Source organism: Toxorhynchites rutilus, chromosome 2, assembly GCF_029784135.1.
Source record: "Toxorhynchites rutilus septentrionalis strain SRP chromosome 2, ASM2978413v1, whole genome shotgun sequence".
Classification (NCBI taxonomy): domain Eukaryota; kingdom Metazoa; phylum Arthropoda; class Insecta; order Diptera; family Culicidae; genus Toxorhynchites; species Toxorhynchites rutilus.
Genome location: NC_073745.1, coordinates 87,417,954 through 87,441,838, shown reverse-complemented (window position 1 = coordinate 87,441,838; position 23,885 = coordinate 87,417,954). Strand labels below are relative to the sequence as shown.

General features: G+C 36.7%; 1 non-coding gene across 1 annotated transcript; it reads left to right on the top strand.

The window, feature by feature from the left end:
* Positions 1 to 19,061: 19,061 nt before the first annotated feature.
* Positions 19,062 to 19,201, top strand: LOC129772406 (U4 spliceosomal RNA). Its single transcript, XR_008742612.1, has one exon. It is a non-coding gene; the product is annotated as a U4 spliceosomal RNA (small nuclear RNA).
* Positions 19,202 to 23,885: the final 4,684 nt, after the last annotated feature.

The window sequence follows — 23,885 nt, the reverse complement described above, 5'->3', positions numbered from 1 at the left end:
AAAAATTTAATCAATACAAACAAATGATTGATAAGCTAAGGTAGTCCCACGTCAACCTTGCGGTTATATCATAGATATAACCCACCCATTTTTTTTCGAATGACCGTAGCTCTTCCTATAAGCGTTGAAAAACCTCTGATTTATCACAGGATAGTTAATGATGGACTAAATAAACACTTACCTGTTGGAGGAACACGTAAAAAACAAAAAATCACGAACTTTTCGCTATTTTCTACGGAGTAAAAATTACATCGAATGGTGCACCCGCGAAGATAATTTTTGTTTTGTTTACAAGCTTGACAGTTCGCTCGCTGGAAATCAACAGTGTGTCTCGAAAGTATTGATACACTTTATTGAAAGTATTTGCATAACTAAAATATTTAAAAAAAATTTAGTTAATGAAATATTAAAAGTGTCCATCTTACCCGCAGTGTCCGTCTTTACCTACTTTCCCCTACAAATATTTCCAAGCACTGGTCACGATATCTCGTTACTAATCGCGCACAGTCTCACGTAGATTCCATCGTACTTTTGATGTAGGATTACCGTTCTGAATCATATTTCGGACGCTTAAGGCATATGATGCAGAAAAAAGATCTCAACTTTATGCACAGGTATTATTTGGTTGATATTTTTAATAAATTAGTTCAATATGCTTTTAAGCTTTCTACTTTGGTACCTATTTGATTGAAAACATGAAAAAATCATCGAAAAAATGCTTTTCAAATCAAGCGAATAAGAATCAAACTTCGGACACCATTTATAAAAAAATCAAATTTCGGACAGATTGATTTCAAATTTCGGACACTTTATTTTGTAATTTTTTAAACTAAAATTACATTACACTTGATTATATTGCATAGTCAACTGCGAAACACTTACCAAGCAATCACAGTAAACTGATAATGATGATGAGATCTGATGAAACCCGAGAGAAATCTAAATATTTATGAAGGGAATAATTCTACGTGCCCACGCTAAGCAAACGTCAAACACAAACGATAATGAGTGGATTTTGGATTTTGGATGAGTTTTTTCCTACTATGTAATAATTCAAATGTAATTCTCAAATGAAGTGATAGTGAAACCAAGGGATTACTCTAAAGAAGCAATTGTGATATTAATTCTATAGTTATTTCATTAGCGCATTAAGCATTTCAAGATATTAGAACAAAGTGTCCGAAATATGATTCATAACGGTACATGTTTCAGAAATATGTTAGGGTATAAATTGAAAAACGAACAGTTGCACAGTTGGATTTACAAGATTTTTGCATCAATCGATTTGGGCACTCCATAACGATTTATTTCAACGAAGAAAATTACATATTTTATAGAACTAACTATTCGAACAAAAAACCATAAACGTCAACCATTATCGAAATAAAAAAATCCCGCTATCTGAATGGTCGATTGGTACAAGTGATCTCTGCTCTCCCAGTTGCTCGTTCAATACGAATATGGGCTTGTGCAATGAATTCTGTGCTCGGCGATTAATTTTGCACTGCAATAAGTATATAAGCCGCGTTCCACTGATAGTGATTACTTGATTTAGCTGGTTCTTTCGATGCAGCTTGGGTCGTTTGCTGAGGGATCTCGGGGAAAACTTCAAGCGAGCTCTCACGACGCGGAACACGGAACAAAATGGTTGAAACAATGGTGGAAAAGCACGATTACAATGATTTTTGTGGATAGCAGAAAACAGGATTTACACTACAAAATCTAACAGAAAAACGAAGAAAACCGCAGTTCGGATGGCCCCACAACGAACACTTAATAAATAAATCTTTTCTCTGTGCATGTATTTTTTTTATTATAAATTTTTGGTTTTATGGCTCGAGCTCACCGGTTACGTTGCGGCCGATCGCTGCGTTGGTCGACTTCCGGAGGATGGCTGGAAACGGGCGATGACGGGCATGGGACGACTTCGGCTAACACGGCTAACAACTAAACATTCAAGGTAGCATGCTATACTTGGACAATTAAACCTAACACTTGCTTTCCGCGAAAACAAGTAAACGAATAAATAAATAAGAATTCTTTGAACAAACAAACAAGCAATTGTAAATAAAATTTGAGTTGAATAAATATGTAAATAAATATATTTCTTTTCCTACTACTAAATAAATACAACAAAACTAACTAACAAAAAAATAATTATTTGTGAAACACCAACCTGGGGGTCTGCGATTAACTTTTTATTTGGTTTATTACAAAAATTGGGCCCATACGTCTTCTTTTCTACGACAGTTAATCACAGACTCCCAATACTACATTTCATTTTTTGTCATGTGCGAAACTACGGAAAGATCAAACACAAATTGTGGACATCGACTGTTGGTTTCTTATATGACAATACAACACAAACAAATATTTTACAATTTTTTCGTACAATATTGCTAAGGTCCAAAACAACGGTTGGCCTTTCCACCAAATTCAATATTGTAACCCAACGTTTTGTTACACCACGGTTTAGTTTTCTAAAATGACAGCGTTGTCTACAATTGCTAGGTTGCCATGAAAGCAAACGGAACCAAATTTGGCATGTGGAGGTTTTAGAAGGCACGGAATGTTGTTATGGGGGCTCGACACTTCTCACCCTCTCTAGAGGAGGGAAGGGGATGTAACAGGTATACATTTGTGTATTGTAGTGTTTAACATTTCTTGTAAATGTCCTGTTATTTGTTATGTAATTATTTTCAATATTGTACATACACTTGCTTTCTAGTTAATTTATTTATATATTTATTCACTCACTTTGGTAGATTTATTTATTTATTTATTTATTTATTTATTTATTTATTTATTTATTTATTTATTAGTGGAATTATTAATATTCAATTGTTGTTCCGCACATGATTAAATTTTCTCATTCACACTTGCCAAACTTCTGCTGAAACATAAAGATCCCGTAGAAATGATACAGACTATTTTCCGTCGATTATTGCCCACAACGATGTTCATAACTTGTATGACATCGTTGGGTTGCTGTATGCAATACAACATCGAAGAGCGCGAGTGAAGCTCATGTTTCGTCACACTAAAACTTGTCAAGAACGTGTAGTTTAAGCGACGCTCTAAGTGGGTCACTCATGCGCGAGGGTATGAAGAAGCCAGGTTTCGTGGAAGAATCGCGAGAATTAGCTGACTCAACCTTGACAAAAAAGAGCGAACAATGATGACTTGTTTGGCCGCATGACTGAGGATTTGAGGAAATTCGCGGTTCAAAAAGAACATTACTTGCTTCGGCAAATATTGTTCTCCTGGAGCAATATGCTAATTGATTCATGGAACTGGAACACCTTTGCTCGTTCACTTTGATCCGATCTGTAGAAGAGGCAGTAGTGCGATTTTTAAAATCGCGTCGCGGTGTGTTTTTTGAAGTACTTCCTGTATTAAACGGGTTTTCCAAATATATTAATCGTTCTGTATTTTGCTAGGGAAATTCAAAGCTCGAGTTAGATAGTTGATCGTTTAGTGTGTGTGTGTGTATGTGTGCTTGTGCGATAAAACTCATAAAAAGGTAACTTCATATATTATCCCACTATTAAGCAAATAAGCTTATTTCGTGGAACAGCCGTTCGTGGCTTTTTATTGGTCATTAATTCTCAGGCGAATTCCCCGGTTCACACAACCTTCTGGCTCGGCACATCGCAGGATCGAATTGGATGCACTGCTGACCCCATGATCTGGAGTCAAAGTTTCCCGACAAGGCTATTTCCGTCGGAAGGGAGTACTACGTCACTACAGCACTCCGGACAGAGCAAGCAGAGTGATGAAGTCAAAACGTGAGTACCCATCCCTTAATATCATGCGCATGTGGGTGGGTATTTTTAAACTTGGAACTGATGAGACAGGGACCACTGAAATAAAGTTTACGCTTATGAAAATGGAGACGCACGTGACACGGAATTGTTAGGGACATTAGGGAAAATGAATTGTAATTTAGCTAGTTAATAAGTGTTTAGCTGCAAATTTCCTCCGATCCTTTGAGCGAGTAGCCGAGCAAGTCATAGGAACGCGTTTAGGAAACTTTCTGGAAAGATTCACTGTTCGAGCGATTATTTTCAGAGGCCAGTATCAAGACTGGTCCTTTGCCGGGCAAATCTCGCGCGAGTGGTCCTCTTAGAGGTGGCGCTTAAGCCACACGCCTTCAAAAATCCTAAGAATAGTGGCGGAACTGTAGCTGTGAGTTCTGCACGCTACAGGGGGTTGCATAACTCGAGAGCTAACCAAGCTCATGGAGCCAAATTAGGGATGTGAGGATTTTTGGGTACGAGAAATATTTCTATGATGGTATGACACCCCTCCCTCCGCTGGAATGGAGAGGGGGTCCCATAAAAATGTTGCACATGTTCCAACCAAACATGACAATTGAAAATTTGAAAATTTGGACCCATGAACGTTCGCTTAGCAAGAAAACGTGAATGTTTAAAGGTATTGATAACAGAAAACCGATTTTCAAACTAAAATAATATAAAACATATCTAGGATGCTCTGAGATATAAAAAAATTGATTAAATTATTTTTTTTAATATGTTTATGAAAGTATTTTTTCCTGGATAGCTAATTGTTGTGCAAGATCGTTTTTTGGTCAGGAAGCTTCCTATCGAGTTATAACCTTTTTAAAGAAAAAAGTCAGTGATTGTTTGATACGCTTCTATGAAAATGCATGCAATGTATTGCAGTGAAAATCGTAATTTGAATAGCATTTAGCGTACGAGGGTCACTATTAATATTTCGGGAATTGGCAACACTGATGTCATGTGAGTCCATCTGACGGTTCCATCGTAAATTTTGACATTTTTGACGATATACGTACTCAGAACATTTTGTCATACGGACGCTATTTGTTTATTTTATATTTAGTTGAAAGTTTGGTCTCGGCAAAAATGGAACTGAATCGTGAACATTTTCGTGCGATGATTTTTTACGACTTTCGACGTGGATTATCACAACAAGAGTGCGTCAATCAACTTAATTTGACTTTTGGCGATGAAGCTACATCAAAAACCACTGTGTATCGCTGGTACAGTGAATTCAATCGTGGTCGTAGTTCGCTGTCCGACGAGTTTCGTGAAGGTCGTCCAAAATCGACTGTAGTGCCAGAAAACATCGATGCTGTGCACGAAATGATTAAGTAAGATCGTCATGTAAACTATTGTGAGATTGAGGCATCCCTAAGCATTAGTTCCACCAGCATATATGCGATTTTACATGAACACTTAGTTGTGCGAAAATTATGTTCACGTTGGATCCCACATAATTTGACAATCTCTCAAAAAATGGCTCGTGTCGATTGGAATAAATGCTTTGAAAATTGGTTTAAGTGCATGCAAAAGTGTATCGATCATCATGGCGAGTACTTTGAAAAACAATAAAAATATATTCGCAGCTTAACTATTTGTTTTTGTTCCTATTCCCGAAATATAAATAGTGACCCTCGTATACACATTTTTTTTAACTCGGAGGGGGTTTGGCCAGCAACCGGTTAATTTGAAGAAGAATTGCTAGTCAACTGTGCGAAGCATATAAACGATGTTTTGATACGTATTTTAAACTGTAAAAATTGAAGACAACATAATTGTAATTTGAAAAATACTGAGGAGTGATACCGACAATTATTCGGGCAATGTTAGTGAAAATGAATCAAATAATAGAAAACAAACGCGACTTCTAACAAAATCAAATTGATTTATTTTTGATAGAGAGATTCAATTCAGTTCATATTATGAGTTTTATATTATGGTTATAATCAGGATAAAACTAGATCAATGTTACCCCGAGAGTGAAGCGATGATTATATTCCGCAGTGGTAAATAATGTGAAAAACTGTACACGTGGACAACGGTCAACGATGTCGATGTCCACGCTTGTCCACGGAGTGGGAGGATGTACTTCTGTTTCATTACACACATGAACCACACCATCTAGTAGAAAAATATTAAAAGGATATTGCCAATTCGATTCAATAATAGAATTTAACATTTAACATTTAGTAGGGACTTGTGAACTTTAATATTTTACATGGTCGGTTTAGGACAACCAATACGGAAACCAGAAGTCAGTTCATTACAAAATTGAATGATGAACAAATCCCACAGTAGACGAATTTCATGCCAACTCGTCTTAGGAATTAACAGCACCATCTCAGATAGTAGGAAACGTTGTGGGTGTAAAGTCATGGATCATTTAAGCAACTTTGCGTACTTGAAATATTCGAAATATAATTACACCACTTTTTGGAAAAAGTCAAAAATATTTTCATATTTTTTTACAAAAATTAATAACTTAAAAACTGTGATACCTACAAAATTCTTGTCAAAGGATAAAATGTAGGAATTTCCAAAAAATACCAAAAATTTTCTGGAAAAAAATTTCGCTGAAAAAAAAAAATTTTAAATTCTCAAAAATATATATATGAATAACTCTTACAATTTGCAATAAGTCGTCCATACATCGGAAGATGGGCACTTTTACAGGGCAAAAGATTTTCTAACAACAACTTAAAATATGAACTTTTGTCGAATACATCAATTTTCTATCTTTCATCTATCTATCATAATTGTTGGAGTATAAGACATTTTTGTATGAAGACTCCTAAAAAAAAATGTGTTTTGCTCGTAACATTTTTGTATGTAAATTCCCACGTTTGAAATGTTCTTGACATGTTTCTAAATAGAGAAAAGTTAACAGAGCATTTAAAATGTTATAATTTATACATAAAAATGTAACAAATTAAACATTAATAGCATTTTTTCAAAGAAAGCATGAAAAAGCATGAAAAAATATTTTGAGAATTAAAAATCATTTTTCTCGAAACCATGTGTTTTAAAAAATCGTAAAAAAAATAGATATAGATAGCCCTTTAAATTTCCAACAAGTCACTCATACATCGGAAGATGGGCACATTTACATGGGAAATGTTTTTCGAACAACAACTTTTTCATTTTTTTCTTTGAAAAAATATTATTAATGTTTAGTTCGTAACATTTTTGTGTATAAATTATCGCAATTTACATGCTCTGCTAACTTTTCTCTATTTAGAAACATGTCAAATACATGTCAAACGTGAGTTTACACACAAAATGTTATGAGCAAAACATTATTTTTTTCAGGAGTCTTCATACAAAAATGACTTGTATTTCAAAAGATATAACAGATAAAAAGTTGACTTTTTTGACAAAAGTTCATATTTTAATAAGATCTAAAACTTTGTCGAATACACTATATCGCTATCTTGATTATAAACAAAATTACGTTTAGTTTTTATTTTTTTCAAAGAAAACATAAAAAAGTTGTTGTTAGAAAAACTTTTTTCCTGTAAAAGTGTCCATCTTCCGATGTATGAACGACTTGTTGAGAATTTTAAGGGCTATTCATATATATATTTTTGGGAATTTTAAAAAGATACGTTTTTGAGAAAAATGAATTTTAATTTTCAAAATAACTTTTTTTTCAGCAAAAATTTTTTCCAAAAAATGTTTGATATTTTTTTGTGAAAATTTAAAACATTTCCTACATTTTATCCTTTAACAATAATTTTATGGGTATCATAGTTTTTAAGTTATAATTTTTTGTAAAAAAAATTAAGAAAAAAAATTTGGCTTTTTCCAAAAATTAGTGTAATTATTTTTCGAATATTTCAAGTATGCAAAGTTGCTTAAATGACCCATGTCTTTACACCCACAACGTTTCACTGCTATCTGAGAAGGTGCTGCCAACGGCCAGTCGACTTGGCATGAAATTCGTCAGTAGTAATAATAAATTTTGTGCATAGGTGCCAAGCAGTCTTCATAATGCGACGCGGTGCTGATGTGTAACAAGTTTTTCGTATTCAGTTGAGCTCTCACTCCTTGTATACACATGCGCTCTGGCGAATGAGCACGCTCCGAAACACAGATCAAATGTTTTGTGTCAGTCTCGTTTTTGAATCTTTGCTTTCTCTGTTGCGTTATTTTTCTTCACACAAGTGCATACGGTTGGTATGGAGGCGCGTTGTTGTTTTTATGCTTTGCTTAGAACGAGCAAAGACAAAATGGGCGCTAGAAGTTTATGTGTGTGTACAAAAGAGACGTGTATCACAACAAGTGAGAAGTGCTGATTAGTTTCTGAATTCCGCGCTGTTTTCATTCGGCGCTCTCGTGTTTATGATTTTTTTTACACTTCGTACCAAGAGAGAATACGTGTTCGTTATGAACGCGCGCTGATAAAAATTAAACTCTGAACTGAACACGTTTTTATTTAACACAATTACATTTCATCTTTGAACTTACCAATCAATATACACTCAGGGCATGCATCAGAATTACAAATGAGTAGTAAACAGAATGAGTATTAAAATTGTTTTTGACGTAAGATTACGTCTTTCGGGAACATATTGGGGTACAAATTGAAAATCGAAAATCGAACACATCGTGAAAATTGTCCAATTTCAAACGCTTACTGCTCAGTCATTTCACGATGGATTGATGTAATTTTTGCGTAAATCGATTTCGGCACTCCATAACAATTTTTTATATTGAATAAAATAATATATGTCATGAAACTAACTATCGAACAATTGAAAAATCTCAACCCCTATCCTAACGGAAACATCCACTTCCAATTGGTCGAAATTGACGACACATGCGGCGGTTCCCTAACAGAGACATCAAAACCAAGGTGCCCGAGGGAAATCGGCATTGCAAATATATGCAAGTCGGGGGCATTTTTATATTGCAAGTAGGGTGAGTGATATGATTAGTTCTAGCAAATAAAATTTAAATTTGGAACTTTAATGTTGGTTGCTTCGTGAAATTTTATATCAATGACCGAACGTGTATTGTGAAAAATTTAGCACAAGTGTAATTGTAAAATTATATATGGTAGCAGTTGTGTTAAAAAAGATTTGATTTATGAAACGATTTGTTTAAATTTTCATAAATAAAAACCAAGGCATGTCCTCGCTTGAGAACGGGTCATTCGGTTTAAGCTGTCTGTTTTGATGTGTTAATTTTCACCCAAGGAAAGTTTATGCGGCGATAAAAAATTGAAAAAGTGAAGAAATATTCGCAAAAGTGATTTCTCATATGCTCTACATATAGTATTAGGTAGAGCAAGTCCAATTAAAATTCGCATTGGGTTGAATAAACACTCAGAAAGTAAAAATTAGAAAACAAAATTACTTTTTTCTTTTCAAATATGTTTTCTCTATATTAAAGTAACATGTTTTCACTGATGAGAGAAATTGATAATTGTGTTCGGTATTGGTAATTATCTTATATTACATTGGAGTTTTTTTTCTTTATTTCATCCATACATCTAGGATTACAGAGGGCGGTTTTCATCATACCTCATTCCACTTCGGCATCTTCTATCTGATACACACCACCCAACGACTTGACTGGCCACCATATCATTATCAAAAAGTTTAACGATGTAATTCTTCAAACATACCTAAAATCAACAGATAGCCTAACGGAATCCTGCGTCAACTATGCGGTTGTGGCTCGGACACAACCCTCCTGTGACTTTTTTGTTTGAATCGATTCCAGATAGATTGGAGTATATTCCTACAAAGTAACAGAGTCTAACTCTCAATGTTTTCGTAGATACAAAACCAAAAGCAGAAAATTGTCTGGTGGTTACGGTGTGATCCAAACAAACGTCGATTTCGTCGACTTTTCATTTTTATGATTTTTGTGACTGGAAAAAAATGATGATCGATCCCGAATCAGCTAAAAGAAAATAATGTTTTAGGATGAGTAGCATTTTCGTCTGATTACTATGCCATAAAGCAAATTACAGTCACTGGTGTAGTTCCACGCTATTTTTGGTCAAAATTTCTGTACTTTATTTCAAATTCAAATCCGCAATTTTTTGTAGGACAACGACGATGATACACAAAAATATAATTGTAATAATGCTTAAAAAAAATGGCTAGAATTTAATGACTACCATGTTCTGCCCAATATTCCAAGTTTATTCCAACATATCACTAAAGAGTGCCCCAAATCAAATTACATCACGAAAATAACGCTGTAGAAAATTATCCAAGATCCAGCAACATTTGGAGATCCCAGAGCTCTATGTTACATAAAACCTATGAATTGGACAAAACTCTACTCAACGTTGCAATATATCATTGAGCTTTCGAATACTCAGTAATATTTGCAAGGAAAATGATTTAGATCTATATTTAGATTGATAAGCTGTAATTTGATGAATTTTCATTTTTTTCTGAATTAAAATTGGACTCGCTAGGCTTAATACGAAATTTCCCTTATGAATTCGCAGCTCATATGAATATAGACCTTGGCTTAAGTTACCGATTGGTCTAAGATCTTTCTTGCTTTAGAATTTCGTTGCCACTTCTTTGGCAATGTGTTCACGAGTCGCGTAAATGTTATGTACCATAATAAGAATGATCCCCAATATGGGTTAAATAAACCGGAAATTTCTATCACTTTTTTCCATTCTAATCCATAGTTTCAATTTAACTTAAATCTCACACATCTCCTGTGTCAATCACGTGGCTCGGAAAAATAGTGCTCACTTATCTAATATCACCAGGAAGCAAAATGTAAGCAATTTCGTTTCAGCCTTATAAACAATTTATGCTCTCGAACGACGGAGCCCTGTGAAAGGTTTCCACAACACTTGCATCATTATGTAGCTGGTATTACGCTGCTCCACTTCGCAGTGTGTCAGCTAGGATGCACATTGTATGTGACAACATTGCAAGATGTTATCTCTGATTAGTCAGACGCCACTTATCCTGACCATATAATGACAGTGCACATAGATGAGAGAAGGCACTCAACAACGCTGACACACGATGGTACAAATTCGCATCGATGGAGCGGCATGATGTTTTTCGAAACGATTCATGAGTAATGATAGCATTATATGTAGGTTACAAACTTATTGGTTTTTGCGAGAGAAACGAATGGGTATTCCATGTTTTTATTCGTTCCCATTGAAAAACACTAGAAGCAAATGTCATCTAAAATAAAGATGTCGCCACAACAATCGAGTCACATACTATATACGAGAAGACATACTATATCCTCGGTCATTAGCTACTGACGCGCTCGAATTTCCGATATCCGCTGTTGCAGTTCCTCCTCGATGAGACAATCAATGATGCTGTGCTCTTCATCCGCGACTTCACCTGAGCACTATCAACCTCACCACCGAAGAAAAGATATAACAGAAAAAGGATCAACAAAAACCGGAAACACCACCCAGCAGAGGAGAAACGTGCGTCATTTGATCCCGACACGGTGTCGACGGTACGACGGAATTTTCAACGCAGAAAAAGCTTCCAACACCTCGCGCCCTCACGTCTCCTCTGTTCGTGCCGCCAGGACGAACATCGAAGAACAGCGAGAAATCTCTTGACATTGATTAATTTTCGCCGGCTTTTTTTCCTGTTCTTCTGCCAGCGGCAGAGTTGACTCCACCTCGCTTCGCTGTTTCAGCAGGGCTATTTAAATTTTATTGGTTTTTGGAATGAACTCATTCCGCCAACGCCAACCGAGACGGCAGCTGTTCATTTGCCCTCCCCAGAGCATCATCGTTCTCTCGAACGGAAGACGGAAGCTTGCAAGCGACGCGCGAAAGCGTCTCAGCGCGATGTGGAATGGAATGAGTGATCTTTCTGGTGGAAACGATTACTTCGTTATCGAATACAGAAAGTGTTCGTCATTCGATTGCGTGAGCGTGGAAAAGGTGAGCCAACTGTAAGGGTATAAACAATGGCAGCGTTGAATCGGAACTTATTATGCACGTGAAATGTGCTACTGTTTTCTACACGAAGTGATGGAAATAGATAACAATGCATAGCACTGTGTATGTTTTTCTGAATAATTGTCTCATCATTGTTCAATCGTATCTCGTTCCAAATGCGTTCAATCGAAAATCGATGTTACGATCAAACAGTGCTGAAATGGAAATTCTGAAATAGTTCAAACGACTACAGATCTGCCATAAGTAATACAGGGTTTTCCATTTCGGGCTTCCGAAAGTATACAGCCCTGCGCTGACAACCGTTTGACATAGCTGTCAACCAAAGCGTCATATCGTTAGTTGAATGTCTGCCATTTTACAATATGAATCGTTTTAGCATCACACAACGTGTTAATTTTGTTAAATTATACTATAAAAAAGATGAAAAACCGGCAAGCATTACGGACGGATTTTGGTTGTCATGGACGGCCTACAGAGCACACAATCGCTAATGTTGTGCGTAAATTCGAGCAAACTGGATCCGTAACGGATATTGTGAAACCTGTGCATCATCGTAATGTGCGTTCGGCCGAAAATATTGCTGCTGTTGCTGCCAGTGTGGAGGATGACCCGAATGTTTCGATTCCACGGCGTGGTCAGCAATTGGGCTTGTCAAACAAATCATTGTGGCGAATTTTGCATTTGGACTTGCCTACATCCATATAAAGTCCAACTGGTACAAAAATTAGAGCGTGGTGACCATGGAATGCGTCGGGCATACGTCGATTGGGTGAACAAACAACAGCAGCAAAATGCTGAATTTTCGCATCAAATTTTCTTCAGCGATGAGGCACATTTCGAGCTCGGTGGCTATGTGAACACCCAAAATTTCCGTATATGGGGCTCAGAAAATCCACACGTGATTGTTGAGAGGCCATTGCATCCGCCAAAAGTCACTGTTTGGTGCGCATTATGGTCTGGTGGAGTCATCGGGCCGTATTTATTTGAAAATGAGGACGGTGAAACGGTAACTGTGAAAGGTGAACGCTATGGCCCCATGTTAACCGATTTTTTTTGCCACAAATCGAAGATATGGATACGGATGACATGTGGTTTCAGCAGGACGGCGCCACGTGCCACACAACACGACCGAACATGGCCATATTGCGAACGAAATTTGAGGGACGCATAATTTCGCGTTTTGGTGATGCCAATTGGCCGTCCAGATCATGCGATTTGAACCCGCTAGACTTTTTTTTGTGGGGTTATGCGAAAGACCGTGTCTATGCCAACTCTCCGCAAACACTTGAACATTTGAAAGACAACATTCGTAAAGTTATGACCGAGATACCGCCCCATATGTGCCGAAAAGTCTTCGAAAATTACCTGTTCCGGATCAAGGTGTGCGAGGAAGCCCTATGTGGACATTTGAATGATGTTGTACTTCACACATAATGGCATAAACCAAACTTTAATTTGAAATAAAAGTTTCATCGAAATTCGAATTCTAAGTGTGTTTTATTTCAATTTACTTTCGGAATTTAAAGTTGGAAAACCCTGTACGTTATCAGAATACTTATATTAGTTGCCTTATTCCTCGTAGTGATTCAATGAACTTTTGAAGAATTTTATTATCATTTTTGCAATGCTAGTTCATCGATCGATCGTTTGGGATTTTAAGAGTTACAAGAGTCAAAAAGAAATTCTGAAAAATAATCGACAGAGAAACTAAGTATGGCAAATAGACTCAATAATCAAAAATACGCCAACGGCTTCCGTTAAAAAAAAATGATTTCCACGGCTTGGTCGTTAATGGGTTAAACTATAGCCCCATCAAGTACCGCAAACAAATAATCCATTTATCATCAATATCCCTCGAAGTACCATTTGAAAAATACTGGATTAAATTGTTGCAAAATGGCATGATTTTGGCAACGTTGTCTATACAATTTTCTGGCACCGTTCTGGCACAAAATTAGCGTCTCACTTATCATGCCGGAGACTCGGATTCGATTCTGGTTCTGATTTTTCCGACTTGCACTCTGGTTACGCATGTTTTAGAGCTTGCCACTCAGAATACATTCGTGGCTAGTTATTTGGCAAAAGAAATCTCAACTAACATTAGAGTGCCCAAGCAAGTCATTTTGACTGCTTTTCAATTTCAATTAGAAAAGTTATGGTGACACATTATGACACAATTCCTTAAAATGTTGTGTCTTTTTGTACAACTTATGATTACGTTTATTGATTATTAATACTATTATTACGTTTATTGATAAGTTTTACAAAAAGTCACAACTTTTTAAGAAATTGTGTCATAATGTGTTATCATTAGTGTAGGACAGTTGCCAACTCTTTTTGAATTATGGCAAATAATTAAGGTGTTTGGCAACACGATCAACATCCATAATCATCGATGATGGCAGAGGTAGTACTAATGTATGAATGTATTGGTAGCACATAGAATTCAAACAACAATATTGTACAATTGTCAGTGGAGCACAGAATAATCGCTAAAGAGGGGCATAGAATTTAAATTTGTATTCAAAAGTATTCGGCCTGATTCTACGCGACGTGTGAGGTGAGATGACAATTGTCACATCACCATCACGCAACTCTCCTCACTCTATTCCTACAGTCGTATCGGATGCCGTGAAAGGTTTATTTTATGTAGGTGAGAGGATGAACTGCATGTGACAAGGTGTTCATTCTGCTAGATGCCAAATCAGATCAGAGCTGCCACAGTCGCACATATGTTCACGAATTTGCAGACATTTTACTTTTGTCACAAACTTTTGTTCCCGCTGCAGGCTTCCTAAAATAGTGACAACATATTATTAGTTCGTAATGATAAACGAAGCTGGCCAGTATTGCATACATTAGCACATATTCACAAATATTTCAGATTTTTATCGCATATGTTCGAGAAAAAACATCTGGCATCCCTGAATTTTATTTGTTTCACTCAGAGAGGTCAGATTTTAGTTTTACTAGACAGTACCGTATCTATAGATCTGATTTAATTTGGCCTGTTGTTATCATAAACATTTTAATTGTGTATCGGGACATTCTGCCGAATTTGCAGGTATATGATTGAGATTTAGTGAAACGTTTGATTGTATCCTGTTAGTTTTACATTTTCGTTTGTTTTGGTCGTAGTTGCTGCTGCTCTCTGCGCGCTCAGTGTTAACTTGTTGCTCAGGCTCCGGCGTATACCACGGTTTCTGAAATGGATATGCAGTTCGGTTATGATGACTCGCGGCTAGATAGATGCAACACAAAATCGATGTATTAGATATATTTTAGATAAAATAAGTAAATTTGATGTAATGAAAATAATTCCGGTGTACTTATTCGTCCGATTGAGGGATAATAGATTCACTACCACTGTCACAAGAAATTTAAACTACTTGGAATTCGTCACTCGCACTGTGAAAACTGGAGATAAATTGAATTTATTGATACATACAATACCATTACTATCGATTCTAAACCCCAAAACCCAAAAACCAACCCAAAACGACACTTATTATTTCTCTTCCATTTTTCCTTTGTTTTTATGCGCTGTCGACACCTAAAGACGGGCCTGATCACGAACGTCACTTCACGGTGAAAACGAAGTGAGTTGTATACAACATTATTACGGCTGCCACCGTGTGTGTAGTATCCGGAAGAGTTCATCCGTCGTGACAACTTTGATGAACTCGGTGTTATTATGAATATCACGATATTGTCACGTCGTGGGGAAATACAAGCATATTTGTAACTTGTGTTTTAGATGGTGAAAGCTAGTCACGCGGAATGGAGTAAGTTTAATTTCGGATTTATTTAGCTTTTGACGTAGGATTACGTCTTTCGGGAACATATAGGGGTACAAATTGAAAATCGAAAATCGAGCACATCGTGAAAATTGTCCAATTTCAGACGCTTATTGCTCAGTCATTTCATAATGGATTGATGAATTTTTTACGTCAATCGATTTCGGTACTCCATAACAATTTTTTATATTAAAGAAAATAATATATGTCATAGAACTAACTATCGAACAATTGAAAAATATCAACCTCTATCCTAATGGAAATACCCACTTCTGATTGGTCCAAATTGATGACACATGCGGCGGGTCCCAGAGACATCAAAACCAAGCTGCCTGGGGAAAATGGACATTTCAAAGACATAAAAGTAGGGGGAACTTTTGATCCTACCGAAATGTGTTCCCTAACAGAGACATCAAAACCAAGCTACCTGGGGGAAATCGACGTTGCAAATACATGACAGGTTAATTCGATTAATTCTAGCAAATAAAATCTAAATTTGGAGCTTTAATGTTGGTTGCTTCGTGAAATTTATTATCATCAATGACCGATCGTGTATTGTGAAAAATTTAGCACAAGTTTTGACTTGATATATGAAACGATATAATTCAATTTTCATAAATAAAATCCAAGGTGTGTTCCCGCTCGAGAACGGGTCGTTTGGTTAAAGCTGTCTGTTTTTTTTTGTGTTCATTTTCACGTTTTCAAAGTTTAAACGGCGAGAAAAATTGGAAAGGTGAAGAAATATTAGAAAAAGTGATTGCTCTACATATAGTATTAGGTGTAGATAGTCCAATTAAAATTATCATTGGGTTGAAAGTAAAAATTATAAAAGAAAATTACCTTTTTCATTCCCAATGTTTTCACTATATTAAAGTACATGTTTTTACTGATGAGAAAAATTGATAATTGTGTTCGGTATTGGTAATTATCTTATATTACATTGGTGAGTTTTTTTTTTCATTTCATCCATACATAACACAGAAGGCTTCTCGTCTAGGACAAAGAGCGGTTTTCATCATATCTCGTTCCACTTCAGTATCTTTTATCTGATACGCATCATCTAACAACTAATTACTATCCTTCTGTTATAATCACTCGGTTGTAAACACTGGTGGAGTGAACAAACAATACCCAACAACCACACAAAACGGCCCTTTTCGGGGTCACCAAATCATTATCAAAGAGTTCAACGATGTAATTCTTCAAACATATCCAAAATCAACAGATAGCCTAACGGAATCCTACGTCAACTATGCAGTCGTGTCTCGGACACAACCTTCCTGTGACTTTTTTGCTAACATTTTGAGTCGTGTCGTGCTTTTTAAGAAAGAAAAGATAAACAAACAGCAATTCACCTGCTTGGTGGCATTTTTAGAACGAAATCCTAACGTATTCAAGGGACGTAAATTTGTTTATTTGGATTCGATAAATGCGCTATGGGATGTAATTGAGGACCAAAAATGTAGCCCCCGTAGACCGATTGAAACATGGCGAAAGGTCTTATTTCGATTGTCCTAAATGAATAGATTTTTTTTGTTTCTATTTTAAGGATTAGACTAACAAAGAGTTGCAACCCAATAAAATGGCAATGGAGGCCACTGGCCACTGACGATCATTATTGTTGATTATGTATAATATTGATTTGCTGATAGTTTGAATATAAAATAATAACTGTAATGTTTTCCAACATTGCAGAGCTGGTTTTCGCAATTGGTGGACAAGACCCGAATCAGGACGATAGTTACATCGAATAAGGCCATTGATCTTTTGTTTTTACGTAATAGATATTTTCAACGATATTTTGAAGACATACTTTGAGTGAGAGACTATTTAAGTTTAAAATAAGGAAAAAATGAATCTATTATTGCAATGCTTTTAAGTTAATAATTTTTAAATTATTCTCTAGTTCTTTTTTCATAATTTTGATATCCGTCTAAAGAAAATCTGAATCATGTTTGCGTTTGGCAGAAACACTCATCAGGTGTTTCATATGAAAATTATGCTTCTGACCGACGGTACTGACCAGTTTCTGTTCAAATAATTATATTAAACCTCATGTCCCGTATATCAATTTACACGAGAATGGGAAGGATAAGACGATTGAACTTCAAAATTCTATATGGGAGTAGCTCAGATTATACTGATCATGATATGGATAAATTCGGGTTTATTCTGGAATATAGAAGATATTATTATTCATCAAAATTGTAGAAACGGTTGTTTAAAAATGTTGTAACGTTGACCTATACTAAATACTTCTCACTATTCAAACGAGTAAGACAGAGCTGAGTACAAAACGTATGCGAGATATCGATTATTAAACTCATGATAGTCATGCTTTATCTCTAGAGTAATTTATAGAAAAAGGAAATAAAAATACATTCCCATATGTTCAACAATTACATCTTTCAAGAGCAACCAAGTATTCCTCCTCATCTTTGAACCAGCGTTTGATTCAGAAAACTAACGCACCAAGCAAATGATTCATGAAATCCGAATAGTTGGCATTAAAATACCGAATCATCGAGGTATAATCGCAAACTTGTCATTCTAAAACATACATTCAATTAAATGGAATATTATCTCATACACTTATTAATGTTACCAACATAACGTTCAAACGCCCGAAATTATGCAAATTTCATGTCTCTTATAAACGGGAATGAACTCTTTCACTTCACGGAGTTTATTTTTACACGCAACTGTCCGTGACAAAGATGATAGACACAAAATGATTAAGTGAAGTGTAAGTAACGTGAAAGCGTTTGTGACAGTGATGTCACCTAGTCACCTAGAAATCGCAGTTCATGTGACAATCGTCACGTAGGTTTGAGAGCAGGAATACGGTGAGAGTTCATTCATTCGCTACTCTCGTGTTTGAATTACTGTTTGGATTGGCCCTGTATTTCCCGAAGTGTTGACCTGCTGGATCGACGATAAGAGGACATCGGAGGAACATGCCTGAAACCGGAACTCACAGGAAGTCGCGGCTCAGTCTCCCAACAATTAGTGATCAAACGAATAGTGGTTTAGCCGGGTATCCGGCGTCCAGATATTCGGCTCTTCATTAGCAAATACAACAAATACAATATTGAGAGAAACGGCATGTGACATGGTACAAATAAAGTGTTAACCTTTAACGAACGAGCACATTTTTCTAGAACGATCGGAACTTGACAGTTCAGTATAGTTATATTGGTGAACCTGAGTGCGAACCCGTGAAACATCTCAGCGCGAACCCAACAGAAACTGAACAAAAACGAATTCACTATATGTATCTGCACTGAATGCTCGGAAAGGAAGGTTCAGATCATGCTGCATGCATAAAAAAGGCATAACCTAACAGAATTCCTCAAATATAACGGAATGCCGCTTGTGTGGCGGCATTCGATTTTTTTTTATAATATTTGCAATGCCGCGAGTATGGCGGCATTCGTTCGCTAAGGGTTAAATGTATGAAAGAAATGAACACATTTTTAAATAAACATTTTGAACGAATATTGTTTTTTTGTTTAGAATAAGTATCCAATTAACTTTGCGCAGTGGCGATATCGTAACCAATGAGGTGCGATTATTGCTAATTAAAAAAAAGATCATATTCAATAGTGTATCATGCTTCCTACAAGGAATCTAGAACAGTTTTATTCTGATAATGGTTTTATATTATTATAAATAGATTTTCGTGGGCTTAAGGTTTGCATTAAAAAAGGACTTTTTTGGGGATGGTGATAAAAAAAATAAGACAGATAATTGAGTTTGATAAACTTCCCATGGAAGTTAATTAAATCGTTTGTTTGAGAAACCCCATGGTTTTCTCAACCATAAACGCCATTTTTGTCAAAATTGACTTTTTAGTAGTTTTTGAGTCCTTTTTGAGTCCTTGACCATCAAAATTTCAGAAAAAGTTAGTTCTACGAACCACCTTAAATCGGGGTTTCAAACATTCGTTTGTTTGAGACACCCCATAAGTCTAATCGTTTCCAATTATCACCACGGGCGGCACTGCGATAGATATACAATTTTATTCATTGTTCACCGATGTCGTAAGAAGCATGCACCACTCAACTTAATCGGTAAGTTATCTGATTCAGATTGCGATCCGGACACGACCCCGAAATGTAAGCGTGCTGTTCGACGGACAGCAGAATACAAAGCGGAAGTCATAAAAAAGGCAAGAATAAACAAAACGGCATACAAAAATAGGAAGGAAATGGTTCGAATCTCGCCACTGTCTTAACGTCCTTTTCGGGTTGAAAATTCGTTCGACAGTCCTGGAGCAATAAGCGTATTGAGCTTAATCTGTTATATTGATGAAGTTATGGTGCCAAATAATATGTTTTGGGTCTAACAATCGAACCTCATCCCAACAAAATTTTGAGAAAAACAGTTTTTATCGTTTTCTCGCAATTGCGTCATATGGACTTATGGGATTTCTTAAACAAACGATTCAATTATATTAGCTTACTTGCAAAAAAGTGCTACGCCCTTACGAGCGGCATTTCGGCAGTTAACCGGAACATTCGCCATGGCGGACGAAAACATGCGTGTAGGCATGATTTTGAGTTCTTTCTTCGTTTTATTTATCCATTCCTTCTCAGTTTTCACGACAAAATTGTAGGAGTAGATCTTACGCTTCAGGTTTGCCCAGAAATTCTCGATGGGACGCAGCTAGGGGACTTTGGGCGAGTTCGCCGACTTGGGTACCACATCGATATTCAGCCGCTCCATCTCCTCTAACCACCGCTTCGAGTAGTGGGCCGACGCCAGATCCGGCCAGAACAACGCGTCTTCACCCTTACGGTATTTCTTGATGAACGACGCAACTGCCGACAGGAATTCTTACTATAAATTTCCTCGTTCACGGCCAGTCCAGAGCTAAAGAAAATAGGCTTTGACATCCCCATCTCGGTGATTGTGGGGTGAGATAGGTCTCGTCGTCCATCATCACCGCCACGTCGCGATTCGCCGGGAAAATCGACTTGACCATCTTATTCAGCCGCTGCCGCTGCGTCATTGCCTGCAGCTCCGACACCGGTGGACGGGACTTCCGCTTCCTGACATGTATGTCCATGTTCGACAGGTACTGTTTGGCCGGTTGCATCGACCTCCCGGCCAAACGCACGCGACGATGTAGCCACTTTTCTCTCGATCTCCCTCTTCAGCATCCTTTGGAGCTTCTTGTCGCTCAGGGTCTTCGGCCGTCCGGAACCGGGATTTCCTTCAATGCTCTGGTTCTAATAGTGCCGAGATGTTGTAGATGCCGGAACGGGCCTATCCGGCGTCCACAAAGTGCCGCACGATGTCCATTTTCGACGCGTCGGGGTACCGTTCTTTCAACGCGCACACTTCTGAACGGAGTAGCTTCGCTTTTTTAGCCATCACGGTTAGAGTTCGACTGATAGAGCTGTAATTTTTTTCTGCTGACTCATAGGTTACTATGATTTATGCTGCATCTGCACTCAGATAATTCGAATACTGGACGAGTAAGAGTAAGAGTTACATGCAATCAGCAATCAATTATTTTCATTGAGATTGAGAACGAACTTAGAACTGTCTTTAGGGATGGTAGCCTGAGATAGGCGACTAACTCTCGAATTTGAAGACTCAACAACTGTTAGGCTAGGTGGAAAAGAGCGTTGGGCTTTTATATTATATATTCGTGGTAATTTCACATGTTCCTGCATCAAAAAAGTATTTGGATAAAGACGAGACTGCACAAAGTACACCGAACTTACTTCGTGTGAGAACATATTTAAACGCTGGAGAGGTCGTTTTAACTACTTGGAAGAAGATCAAAATTACCTGATTCCATCCTTTTTAGACCCGAGGTTCAGGTCAGACCAATTAGGTGTTCTCGGAACGTAAACTGACAGACAAAAAATCATTAAAATCAAAATCATCTTACAAAAATATCTTGAGACGAATCTTCTGAGAGTACCAGCTCATTGCTGTCTTCAACGGAACGTTAAACGAAACGGATGCGATGGAGCTGATTAAAACTTTTATGATATGAGTTCATAATAATTTAATTTCAATAACGTTCTGACGTGTCAGTAATCATACCTTATTTTCAATCACGTGTGAATGATGTTTATATGCTATTGTGTTATAATTTATCTTATGTTAATAGGAATTTTATTTTCAAACATCCGGTATCCGGCCGGATAGCAAACATTGGCCGGATTGGCCGGATACCCGATAGTTACCGGATATCCGTTTCATCTCTATTTATTACTATTAAAATTTACACAGGTAATAGTCTTCGTTAAGACAACGTAGTTTAGTTCCTCAGGAACGCAAGTGCCATTGAAAAAGAAGAAGAATAAGAAGAAGACATCTTTAATTAATTTGCTTTTAGCTTTAAAAAAGACCAATTGGGAAAACTTGACTTGAAACGGCCTTCAGAAAGACCATTTTGGTCTTTAGAATTTGCTTGGAATGTGAATATGAAGCATATTCCAATAAGAATAAAATTTGCGAAAGATTATCTCGATTGGAGTGATTAAAAAAATGATAAATTTGTGTTTCATTTGTATGGCAGCCCCCCCTTTGAGTGGGGGAAGGACTGTCTAACCATCATAGAAACATTTATTGCACCCTAAAACTTTCACATGCCAACTTTGGTTTCGTTTGCTTGGTTAATTTCCGAGTAATGCAGAAATTTGTGTTTCATTTGCATGGCAGCCCCCCCTTAGAGAGGGGGGAGGGGTCTCAAAATATCACGAAAACCTTCCCCGGCCCCAAAAACCCCTACATACCAATTTTCATGTCGATCGGTTCAGTAGTTTCCGAGTCTATAAGAATCAGACAGACAGACAGACATCACTCCATTTTTATATATATAGATAGATAGATAGATAGATAGATAGATAATACGAATGTTACATTGAACTTCGGACAGCTTTCGGGACAGAAGTTTTTATTAGCTATCGCGGAGATGTTCCCTAGAAATATAATTTTGTTTTTGCTGAAAAGTTGACTACGATTTTCAGCACAACTCACAATTTGAAAGCGCAGCTATACATCAACGAATGCCTCAAAAAACGTATATTGTCGTAGGTCTCTCCCTTTTAGTCAGCACGACCAATTCGTCCGAAATCTAAATAGTTGATTATTCGATATGTTTAAATGTTTAATTACATTAATCGATTGATGGCCGTTGGAAATTTTAACACGTATTACTTACCATTAAGGGAGTTTCATGTGTAGAGGCTCGAATTTCGGGCGTTTTTACGAGCTCTGAGCGAATAAAACAAAGAATATGGCATGGCATACACGAACCCAGTCCTTCTGGTTATTCTGGTTATTAATCGAACAGATTCTGAATCAGTACAGATGCCGTTATCGCATGAACCTCGGACAAGCAAAAACATTTTTTTTGACAAAATGACAACAACTTTTTTGCGCTTTTTTATTGCAATTTCAATTTTAAAAAATCATTATCTGAATACTTTCTGTTCAAGATTTCTTCATCACTTACAACAACAAAAAATTATACTGTTTTGCCTGGTATATTTTTTAGAACGCGAAAGTTTATTTTCATTTATTATTTATATTGTAGAAGTGTGTTATTTTATAGAAACGATGGGAAGGTTTAGATCAAGGATTCTCAAAATATTTTAGGCAAGAGACCCCTTTTCCAGAATGAGATGATACCATCGACTCCTACAGTCAGATTCTCAAAAACAAATGAGGGGCTCGGAATGCAAGGGGTGTAAGTGACTTGATCGATTTCTCTTCGTCAACTTTTTCTTTGATTAATAACTCAACTGCAAAAACGTTCCAATTTGAGTTTGCTATAGAATCTGATAGATGAGGTTCTGACCTACCTTCCACATTGTCAAATACAGCTGGGAATGAGTTTGCAGCTAAGTTATGACCAAAAGAGAGAGTATGTAGAGAAATCGATTAAATCACTTACACCCCTTTCATTCTAAGCCCCTCAAATATCTTTATCATATTCATACAAAATACTTACCAATTCAAAAACTTTGCGGTTAATTGAGTGAGTAAAGTTGACATCTTTTTCCCATCAATAAATAGACATAGAATTTAGTAAATGTCAAGTGCAATTAATAGTTATTAATACAAATTACAACAATAATACTGCCGTTCTACGCATAGTTGTCCCATGTTACTTTTTGACAATTTTCACTTCTCTTTATGAAACGATGTTTTTATGTATAATCTCCCAGAAAACCACAAAAAAACTTATTGTTTTCAAAAAACAACTTCAAGCTCAATTGTCCCATGTTGATATTCTAGGCATAACTGTCCCACCATGTATTATTGTAAATCCATAATGAATGAATCGGTAGTGCACTCGTTTCTAGTTTGGAAAAACAAACTAATTCT